Below are 12,344 nucleotides of genomic sequence, written 5' to 3'. Positions count from 1 at the left end.
AGTCATTGCTGCTTCTGCTCCAACATCACATTTGTCTTTTTGTTAGATGGTTATCAAAGTCAAATTTCACTGATGCGGTACACAGCATATTAAAGGGGCTATGGGAGCAACACAATTTTGCACTTTTTTTTTTTTTTTCCTTTGTAAATTCATCTAGAAAGCAAAACCTTTTACTACCCACTCGTTACATTTTATTTGTTTTTAACTAGATACCAAAAGGCATTTTCTTTGTTGGTTTTTTTTAAACAAAAAAAAAAGATTCAGTTTTAAAGTCACGTACAGTAGGTGAATGTGAGTGTGCATGCGCCACACGTGCTGGTAAACAAAACTGTTGGAATATGAGGTTTGGGAGGGTTGGGGAGGGATAAAAGTGCCTTTCTGAGGGATGTCTGTTTAGTGCAATAACAGCCCTTTGTGAATGTCAAGCTGGATACAAACAAGATTTGAGATGGGTTTTACAGGTGGGATTTACTTTTGGACTTGACGTCAAGTTTAAAAGTAAGTCCACTAGCACTACACTCTCACTACCCGGTATAAGCTTTTAGAACAACTGGTATCATAAGTATATATCCCAGTAATATCTACTATGGAAAAAAAACATTGTACTCCGTTGTACTGTACTGTAATCCTTATTGGTTTACATTGCTTTCTCGACCCAGAGTTGTATCCTAAAAACTGTGACCTGGAATGCAAGTATTATGTACGTGTTTTCAAAAAACCCAACATTGTGAAAGCCATCTGCCAATTCAGAAAGAGTCTTTATTTTTTGGCACATAATGTCCTGTTTATTTATTTTTTATTTATACATGTTTTTTATTTATTGTGTAAATGTTATGGTCTTGACACAAGGAATTCCGATCACCTTTTTGTATTGTAACGTATTTGGGGGGAAATGGGACAAATAAAGTTTATTGAAAATGAACCAAATTTGCACTCATTGTTGCAGACTGAAACATGTTTTCATATTGTCGTTTTAATTTTATTTATTTAAAGTACACAGCGGCTAGATTTGAAATGGTGTCTGACATTATCTAGATAAGACATGATGGCAACATGAGTGCATCAAAAGCAGACCTTCACATGAGTCATCGTGGCCCATGGTGTTGTCAGCTTAGCAGTTAGTGCTACATTTACAGTATTAACAATAATCTATGTTTTTACCTGTTTCATAAAATGTATGGTGTTTTATGGTATCTCTTTAGAAACCATTCTTAGCTTTAGTTGTAACATTTAAAGGATTTAGTAGATGTGATGTAAAAGTAGGGGTGAGTGAAACGGACAAAATATCTAATTATTACAGTATTCTCAAGATATTTACTAATTTATTTAAAAAATCATACAATGAAACAGTAATGCACAGTCCGCATAAATGTTCAGCCTAATGGCTATTGCTCTGCGCTGATGGTGGCACTCTGAATAGAATTGCCATCTATGCAGATGACATTCTTGTATATTTAGAAATTTGGCAAGAACAGACCTCTGTTGTCATGGGTGAACTCATACTTGGGTTCTTCCCTGGCCCATGCCCCATGCCTCAACCAAGTTCATTGCAAACATTTTTGTGTAGTTCTGGTGACAAACAGACATGGGTGAAAACCTTACCTCCTTGGTGGAGGTACGAAATGTCATCCCCTGACTTCTGTATCCTCTACTATGACACTCTTTCGAATGCCTTGGCAAGTATTGTAAATGAAAGCAAAACTGCAATGGTGCCATCTCACAAGGGCAGCCTTGGTAAGGTCTATAAACTCTAGTTGGGCATGCTGTGACTGTTCAGTCTGGGGCTGACTCACATATACTTTGACTGAGGTTTCAGGGTCTTGGCTCTGTATCCTTACTTCTTGTGTTTGTTGAGGGGATATTAGTAAGTGGATAAGCACAATTTCCCTTTCTATGGTTTCTCACATTACAGTGGCAGCGTGTGACAGTAATGCACACTGCTAGCCCCTCTAACAATTAATACATTTGTTAGGGAAAATGGAAAGACACTTTTGACTGTCAAAACAGTGTTAATTACAAGAAAGTCTTTCAACAGATTTCAACTTAAAGTTCAACTTCAAGTTAAAAATGAAAGAATTAAAATGTACACATGTCCCAATATGATGTGTTGGCAAAAACACACATATATTGCATATCACCTGATGAAAGTGTATTGTCAAAATATTTTAGTTGTACAAAACCTTCTGTTAAAAGCGTTTACTTAGTGTACAGAGGCACACTAGGACCAACTGCAGTTCTGGTGTGTGCTATAGGCATTAAATGACAAACATCAATTGACAATACACCACACAATGTAGTCAGTGTGTGTTGTCCTAGACACTGGGCTCTTCTTGGTTGGGTCAGTCCCAAAGGAATTTGCCATTTTCCTTCTCTGATGAATGTGAACTATAGGAACCACATTTATGGTCTAAATAACCATTGTAAGCCAGTGTAATCATGTTTCATTATGTTTCATGTGACAAAAATGCCTCCAAAACAAGATCAACTTCTTACTGTAAGAGACAATCTGTTCTTTACACAAAGGAGCCTCTAAACATGACCCTGTTTCCCTGCAGCCTTGAGCAGTAACATCACTGACACCCTAGAGTGAGTTCCGCATCACAGTATCTATAGAGTGGCAACAATAACTCCATTAACTAAACAGTATCTGCAGGCTGAAGCCTATAAATTCCATTCTTACTAATAGCTTTGGTACAGACTTGAAAAATGAAGAACACTGTTCCATTACACTATAGCTAGTTGCAGTGTCAGTGTAGCCCAGTGTGACTTCGTTCAGCATTACAGGAACACAGCATGTCAAGATCCTCTTTTGCTACTCTCACAGTGGTATATAAGGTAATGTACTATACAATCTCCCCTGCAGAAGTTAGTAAACACAACTATTTAAGCATTAATTTAGTAAGGAAACTGTCACACAAGATCAGAGCATCATGACTTTTATTTAATGGATTTAGCTGATAACATAAATAAAAGCTCTGGATAAAAGCAGCTGTTCTTTAGTTTTGTGTCTATCTACATACGGTATTGGCTGAGAGACTCCATCTTCAGATAAGGAGAAAATAGCTGGAGGGTGTGATGTCAGTGAGAGAGTCACATTATAGTTTGAAACGTGTCAACCATGTTGTACTGTTTGTACAAGAAAGGGGCACATTATTTTGTCCAGCTACAAGTTTCCATAACTATGAATACCTTGAAAAGACAGAGTCCAGCTGTTAATTATACAATAACAGCCATCAACCTATTCAGTGGAAACCACGTGCTGGCAGAGGATTGATAAACTGTCAACTGCACTTTGGAAAATCACCTGATGCTGACTTGGCTGTGATGGAAAAACCTTTTAAAAACCTTCCAATGCTATTGTTGCTGCTCTGGGGGGAGTGAGGGGGCAGAGATATAGAGACCGTCTTGTGGTGGGATCACACCAGTCACAACACCTGTCAACATGTTGATGTTCCAACCCATGAGTACTCAGTAGTCATTATGAGCTATCATATGGGTGCTTGGTACTCATAAGTCAGACCTCACCCATCTTTGAACTCCTTCATTTTCTCAACTACACACCCGTAATGTTTTGTGATTGTATCTGGCTCGGTAGTGACGCATTTGCGGTTACAAAATCTGTCCATGGACATATTAATATATTAACACCTGCCTAAGTAGTCAAAACCCCCTGTGTGGTAGTTCCGGCTACACAAGGTGAAAACAATACCAGCCCCACTCTTGCAGCTGGTAACAAGCACATAACACATTGACTGCAATTACATGGACATGAACATAAACACATACATGTGCACACACAAATAAACAAAACTGAGTCATACACACATGAAGTAGGCCAACACCAGATGAGTAACCAGACATTACTGGTTGTCTGGAATATACATGCACACACACATACAGCCTGGCTCACTGCCACTCTCTCAGCTGTTCTTATGATGCAGCACTGCTACACAGGCAGAGAGGTAATGAGAGCCAATGCAGCCTTTTTAGTTGGCTGCTTTGTGTTGTGTGTGTGTGTGTGTGTGTGTGCGTACAAAAAAAAGAAAAAAAAATAGACAGCTTGGCAGCTACTCTAAGAAACCCCATAGAGACAGAGAGCGAGAGAGAGTAAAATGTCATCAAATTTCCCTCCTGATTGCAGGCTGGAATCTGGGGCAACAGCAAGAGATCAGGAGAGGCAGCTTTGATGAGACTGTGAGGCCAAAATGTGCTGATTCCACATCTTTAATTGCAGCACTTTCCTCCATTCAGCCCGTTATTACCTCAGAGGTGTAAATGGGAATCAAACTCTGCAATACCTTTCTGCACTCACTATCTAATGTGATAAAATTCCTCTCACTGATCAATAACACACACATGTCCTAAACCTGTGCTACTTTACGTGTACGTGTCTGGCCTCAACTGAGTGAAAGCTGAAAATGAAATGAGCTGTTTAATCACTTTCTATAATAACATTTAGGGATTTTTAGGACAGTACTGGGGTCTGACATAATCACATAAATTTGATAGTAAACAGTCTAGAGGGAGACAACAAACAAGGGACAGAGAGGGGCATGACATGCACGCCCCACAAATGTTGTAATCAAGTGAAAATTACGTTGACCTCATTTGTGCTGGTGTGATGATGGAAGAAAGAAAACCAGATCAAGATGTGTTTTGTGCTGATTTGCGCCCACATTACACAGAGAGATAGGGCATAAAGTTTGAGAGTTCAAGACAGAAATGAACTGTTATCTCTTTCCACACTACAGATGCTATCTGCTCGCACTGGCAGTTACAAATAGAGGAGGAAAGCATATATTCACAGGCCTGCCTTATTATCATCTTTTTTAACTGTGCACTGCTGTTCTTCAGAGCTGCAGTCCTCAGTTTATGGTCCAAAGATGCCCAAAATCAGGCTAAGGCAAATAACTTCAGTTTGGGTGATTAAAGGATAGTTACTGTTTTTTTTATCCAATTAACCTGGGTCTTTTTTTTGTAGCTGTTGGTTATGGCAACATCTTGCTCACCTCAAGAATTACTGAGATCTGGGACCATGGCAGACCATCTCTAAACCAAAGTCAGCACAGGACCAAGAAACACAAGCAAAATCATGTGTGCACAATTATGGTTGGTAGATTAGCTCAGAGTTGAACGAGGACATTGGTCTGTAACCTGTGATGGATCCTCACAATAAACAGTATAGGTCATAACCTTGAGTTTTGATTTTAAAACCTGCACCTTTGTCTGACCATTTGTGTATCTTGTCCCATCTTGTTATTTTGAAATGTTGCTGTGCATCTTAGATTGCAGCACTCGTTTTAATTGGTATTATCATAACACAACCACAACAAGTTTGAGTTTGTAATAAAGAGGAATGATACTTTCACAAGAGAGAATGCATGACTGTGCACATGGTTAACTCCACACTATTGTAAAGTAGCTATAATCTGTGGCATAATCTGTAATATAAATGTCCCTTTAGCTTCTTCCTTTTTACAGAATGATGTAACGCATTAGTAGTGCTAATCATATTCAGTTTATTGAAGCTCTTATGTTTGCTGAACTGTATCTGGTCAGCTTTTTCCAGGAAAAGCCACAGATTCACAGAAAGCAATGCATTTCATGCTTCAAGCAGCAGTTTTGAATAAATAGATGATCTCTGTTTATAACACGAGCAGCAGTAGCCAACATGGCATAAGAGACAACAGAGAAAACAGAATCATAAAAACAATAGTTTCATCAACAAGGATCTGAACATATCACATGGTAAATGTGATTTCTAGGAAATGCAAGGCATATCTATATCTATTTATATCTATCATGTGTATGTTAAAGTTTACCATTATTTATTTGACTTTTGCTTTTCTAAACCAGTGTATGAAGACAAAACAATGAAAAATCCGACAGTTTTAATTGGAATATGGAATGGTGTGTCTTTGTTAAGAATTTGGTATATATCCTGGAAATATACTTTATCACCTCCACACTGTAAATCACACAGTCAGTACAGTATTCAGCAATTCAGCATCAAACCATCTCCTCAACTATACCTGGCAATACATCAATTCCTTTCAGAGATATGACTGCTTTCTCAGCCCCTTTTGGCAAAGTTGTTTTCCTTCCTTTCCTCTTTCTTGTTTTGTTAAAATGATCAAGCCTGAAAATAGTTCACAGAAAGATGATTAACAGAGTGATTAACAGAGTTGGATGGGTTATGGGTTAGAGTTTTCCAACTCTATCAATTGAAATTAGGTCATTTTGTCATTACAGAGATATTCTGCAGTGTGTGTGAGTGAGACTGGGACTTTGACATGTCTGAACATGTGTGGATAGGCCTGGCCACAATCATTGGCTATATCTCATGCTGCATTCACATGCTCCTCGAATTATCCCATTTCCTGAGTTTGAAAGTTGTTCTCCCGACCTTGGTGTGTTCCCTGTGCTCAGTCACAATGTGGTAACAACATGGACACCACAAAGAGGATGTGCTGTATTTTATTGCTCAGAACATTAAAACAACAGCTTGAAAGCTATTTCAAGTATGTTTGTTACTGATTATCCGGGTTATAGCTAATACCTCTCTAACTGATCTAGGTCACTCTACATGGACAACAACTAACGGTTACAACCTAACACCATATTACAAATTATAAGTTAACATAAAAAATGACATGCAATGCATAAATTAGCATGTTATTAAAATTAATCATACATTAGTCACCATCAACTTCCGTCCACAACGTTTCCGTGATATGACGCCAACAACTCGCCAAGTCACGTACCAACATTTTTGACTTTCCAAGTTGTTGTTCTGACTTCAGAGGCTGGGCACACACCTTTTCCCAATCAGAAACTGTTTTTTCTGGTTATTGCACCACCACATGAATGCAGCTTCAATCTGCGTTCTTCTTTGTACTTGTGTTGTTGTGGAAGCACAGATCAGATACCTAGAGGTGTTTTCGCTCCACCCGTTTATCGAGGACGCATCAGGAGCTGACTTGTGTGGGCTTAGAGCAACTCACTGTCCCAGAATGCATTCAGGGAGCCAGGCTCAAAGCTGTAACAATATTCATCCTAGGACTGTTATTATATTACTTCAGTATATGTTATGTTTTGCTATTCATTCAGACAAAAAAATAACCATATAGATTTCGAAGATGGGGTCAGTGTATCCAAACAATGCTTGCTTGAGTTGAGTTGAAATATAATATTTGTTGCTGCTAGTTTGTCTGAGAAGATGAATCTGAATATATAATGACATGATTTCATGGAGAGTTAAAACCAGCACTGCCTTTGTGGACTCCACATATAAGCGCAAAGAAACATGCAGTGAACTTCATATTGAATTTAATTTTTATATGTAATATATTGGTAATCATATGTATCTTTAACTATACTCACTGTCAATTCATTTTTCCTTGAAAAAACATGTTTTTGTGGACCTTTGAGTAAGGTTATTCTGTCACAGTGTAGTCAAGTGTGTTGAGGTGTAATTACTGGTCTTAAGCTGACCTGCTGATAGCAGCAAGAACGCTGTTGTTCCAATTGCAAATAGTCCTCCCGCCCTCAGGAGTCTCAACTTCTGAGCTGAACTTGCCAAGATTGAACTCCAAAGCATGGGAGACTGAACTTGGCATGCTCTATAATGAAAGAAGCTCTATCTCTGTCACAGGCTGCTAGCAACAGGATACTTACAGGACTTACAATGCTGATTGCTGATTCTGTTTTATATTACAGAACTCAGAAATGTTTGTTGGAGTTCATTTGTCAGTAAATGTTACATTAAACTTTAAAAGTCACACTTTTTACAACATCTTTGCTTTCTAAAATGGAGATATGTGTGGATAATTACTGATGAATTATATAATACTGAATTTCTGAGATGCCAAAAAACCACTTATCCTTTCCTCAGTGATGTTGAAATGAGAGTTGCATCAGTGAAAGAAAGAAGAGCAGTCTCAGTCAGTAGACAATACTGGGACTCCTTTCATTAATTGGCAAGTGGGTGTATGTGAGAGAAACACTCTACTTTAAACTCTTATTTATCTCTTGCTTAAAGTGTAGCTAACTGGAATGTTGTTGTCACATGTATATTTATAAGACGGTAATACCCCCTAACATGTGATGTTATATTATATGTTTTCACAGTGAGGTTAGCCGCCCACTCTCAAATGTGAAGTCATTTCCTGTGGAAGGATACACCTGTAACTAGGCCAGAGATGCAGTGTAGTTAAAAATGTTTAAGAGACAAACTCTAAAATCTTTTGCTCCATTAGCGCTAAAATAACAGTCTTCATTTATGGTTGGTACAAAGACTAAAATGATTTCTGCTAAAAAAAAAAATACAGTCAAATATATTCTCTGCCATTATCAGAAATTCATCTCAAAGAAGTTATCAATATTGAATAAATATATTTGGGATCCTTTTACAGTCATTGTATGACCCAACTTTCCTTCATCACTCTCCATTTACATGTCTTGGTTTTCTTCAGTCCACTGAATTCACTACTCACATGGGGAAACATGAGTGCCAAAACCGATTGTTGGCTTTGTGAGCTAGCTGCAGAGTTTGTGTGTTTGCTGTGGGGAAGTATGCGTAAGAGTGTGATGCGTACATTTCCACACTGTTTCATCTTTTAATAGAGTTACAGTGAACAGTTGTTTTAAAAATGCTGGCAGTGATTATGTTCCCTCTGAGGATGGCTGACTTTGTGGCATTGTCTTTTCCTCCTCACATTTACAGGGGGAAAAAAATCATCTGTGGTGTTTGAAGAAAGGAATGTGAGGCGAGGCAAGGTGGGTGGCATGGAAAAGGACTTAAAGGAGGGGTTGTGCTTCCCTTCCTCCAGTCACTGTTTCACTGACCCTTGGCCACATCTTTTTCTGGCTCTGATGTGTGTTTGTGTTGGCTGATCGTTTATATGGGATCCTGCCGCTGATGTCACATTCCTGCCTGTTAAGGCTACAAGGAGTGCATCACACACACTTATGTACGTCACACACTAGCCTTACAGGAAATGTGTGTTTCCTTTTACGATTCTTCCTCTGTTTCCCATTAAAAGCACAGAGGAAAATGTCATCCACTCTTGTGCTGCCAGAGAGAAATTTTCTCTCCATGCTTCACTGGCGATGGCAATGGCAACTTTAGTTCTATAGCACATTTCACTACAAATAGAATCAACGTGCTTTACATTGAAAGACAAAATATATAAAATATAGTCATACACATGAGAAAATAAACAGTAATAAAAAAAAATCCAAACACAACCAAGTAGAAACCCCTGCTGCACATAACAAACATAACATGTAACAAAAAACAATTAAGTGTTGTAACGTGGATACACACACACACACACACACACACACACACACACACACACACATTCATACACACACAGACACACACATGGAAATTGAATGTGAAAATTGTTGTGATGGAGCTCAGTAGGCAGCTTGTTCCAGAGAGCAGGACCCCAGTTACTGAAAGTACCCTCACCAGACTTGATCTAATTCTGGGTACAGCTAAAAGACCACTTCCTGATGACCTGAGAGGCCTGGTCGGGCTATAATCAGTGAGCAAGTCAGAAATGTAATTAGGAGCCAAACCATTAAGTGCTTAATGGATTATTAGGAGAAGGTGTTTGAAGGTGATTCTGTATAGTACCGGAAGCCAATCAAAACGCACTTTACCGTTGACTGAAATCAAATGATTCTAATAAACTGATGAATTGTCTTGTATCTGAGTTATTACTGTTATCCAAATGAATATTGAAATCTCCTGAAATGATAATGCCATCAAAAACAATTATGATTTTAGATAAAGCTTCACTAAATTCTTCAACAAAAAAAAAAACCCTGTGAGCAGTAATCTAATGTTATTAATAATGAAAGTTTTATTGGCTAGAGAGCTAACATTAAGAAGCACAAGTTGTAAAGTACAAGGAGAAATATTATCAGGGTCAGACAGAGAGGGCTTGATATGTACAAGACAGATTTCTGAGATTATCTTATTTGGTCTTTGGTCTATTGTGAATTACAGAATTAATAGGAAATGTTGATGTAGGACTCACAGTGTGTCACAAGATGAGGGCTTTGCAGGGATGCAGTGTAAGTGAATCAGCAAGCATCATGGTGATTCAGAAAAGAAAGTGAAGTTTATTTTCCTATTGAATCAAATTTTGGATCATTTATCTGAATATCTGAATATAACCAAGCTTTGAATGCAGCTCACAGCTTTTGTCGCACATTAAAATGAAAATAGTATTAAAGGAAAAGAATGACCTGCAGGGTTTGGTCAGGCTGCATGTCACACTGTGAACAATGCTTCATTGGTGAGATGTTTTGTGAGCTGCCAGCCATCAGTACTGTTTAGTGTTATCTTTTCCCCCAAAGAATAGTCAGTAAGGAGAGTTTTTAGGAGAGAGGGCTGGCTGGCCTCTTAGTTACAACTGCAGCACCTGTTAAGCTTTCCATTCTAGCATGGCACATAATGCAGTTTACAATGGTAACGGTGGTAGATTTACTACTTGAAATTCGCAGTAGTTTTTGAAACAAAAGCAGAATTCACATTTCTAACTGACTGATCTAACTGTTGATTTTGGCCGTGGACAACTGACGCAGACAGATTTCCTCAGCCATAGGAAGATAAGGTTAATGATAAGGTTAATACTCATAAATTGGCTGAATGTTCGAATGTTTCATGATCATCCTATTAGTTGTAAAATGAGAACCTGTAAAATGATCTTAAATATGAACTTATAGTTAAGGAATCAGGCTAAACGTCCCTGGCAAAAAGTCAGCAATCATCACCACTGATGATTTCATGTAGACGTAAGTTGGAAATAAAGAGGCAGCACAGTTAAGGGTAAAGGTATAGCCATAGTATTACTGGTTTAACACAGTTGAATTTCACATATGCTTTCAACAATGTGCTTCAGTTTTGATTTAAGGAATAAAGAATAACTGATGTTCTAATGACAATGTAATACCACCTAATGGAAGTTTGCCAGGGGCTGGTGAAGCTCACTACATTTCCCCAAAACCAACAAAGAGTAGGACAGATCTGCTATATCCTTACTCTAAACTGATATAGTAAGATCTTGGCTCCCACACAGCTGATATTGAACAGGTATTTTGTAACATGTAATCACACAGTAATGTAGTCAGCAAATAATGTACCCCTTTGGAAATAATGCTAGCGTAGCCAACTAGCATACTAGCTACTATGTAGGCTCACATTCAAGTCAATGCCTTACACTTTTGCTCTTGTATAAAAAAGACATTATCCAAACTCTTTAGACACTGGGTACTTTTCTTATTAGAGCCCTACACGCACTGCTTTGTGTAAAATAGTTTGGGACAGGGGTTTACAGTATAGTCAATTTTGTCCACTCAGGGAATTTTGTTGAAGAGCAGTGAAATCAAATATCCATTTTATCTTAATTTTGGTCTCCTATAGACTTTCTAGTCCTATTCCAAGATATTCTATAGGAGGCCTTTGGAATCTATTAAAACACGTGTCCTGTATCTCATGTCTCCTGTGTAATGTATTTTTTTCTGTTTGTCTGCAGTCTTTGTTCTCTGTCTTTGGTGTTTCAGCTTGGTTCATTATTCATCCTCGCTAATGATCTGGCACAATATCTCCTGCTGTGACAACAGAACATGAAACAGCACTAAAACCAAAGTCAATGCATCAGGAAGTCAAACATCTGGAGGGGGACAGATCAGAGAAGAGAGAGAGAGAGAGAGGAAGAATTCGGCCAGACATCTACCGCTGTGGGACAATTTTACCTAATTAGTAACTTCTGTTTTCTCAAGGGCCTTTTCTCTCCCCCCTCTGTGTGTGTGTGTGTGTGTGTGTAAGAGAGAGAGACCATTGTAATGCTCTTTCCTCATGTGAATTCCAGCCAAGGCTGAAAGCCAAGGCCTGTGTGAGTGTGCGTGGGTAGGTTTTTGCTTTTGAAGGGTTTCCTAGCTAACACGTGCTTCCTCTCAGGAAGAAGTATCCCTGAGTCATTTGCATCAGTTTGATTACACCCTTTCCCTTCCCACGACTCAGTGTTCGGACCTGGTGCATCCTAATGTATTGTTCAAATGTGCACATTCATTTCCAAGACAGATTTCTTGTGTTTATGGCTTTCCCATCCACCACCCTAGCAAGGTATGCCTCCCTCAGGAGGCATTATCTGTTCACACAAAAATAATTCTAGTTCATTCACAGCATCTCAGGTGTCCCCCACAACCTGTTTCCTGGTTTCCTTCTGTTTTCCCAATTGTCCTTTTCAGACACTTTTGTTCACATTTTTTTTTTTTTTTATCAAACTAATTTATATAATATCCTGAGCCATACGAAATAGGTGATT

The sequence above is a fragment of the Trachinotus anak genome, unplaced genomic scaffold, assembly GCF_046630095.1.
Source record: "Trachinotus anak isolate AG129_WGS33_773 ecotype Australia unplaced genomic scaffold, CSIRO_AGI_Tana_v1 ptg000012l, whole genome shotgun sequence".
Classification (NCBI taxonomy): domain Eukaryota; kingdom Metazoa; phylum Chordata; class Actinopteri; order Carangiformes; family Carangidae; genus Trachinotus; species Trachinotus anak.
Note: the sequence above shows the minus strand (reverse complement) of the source record.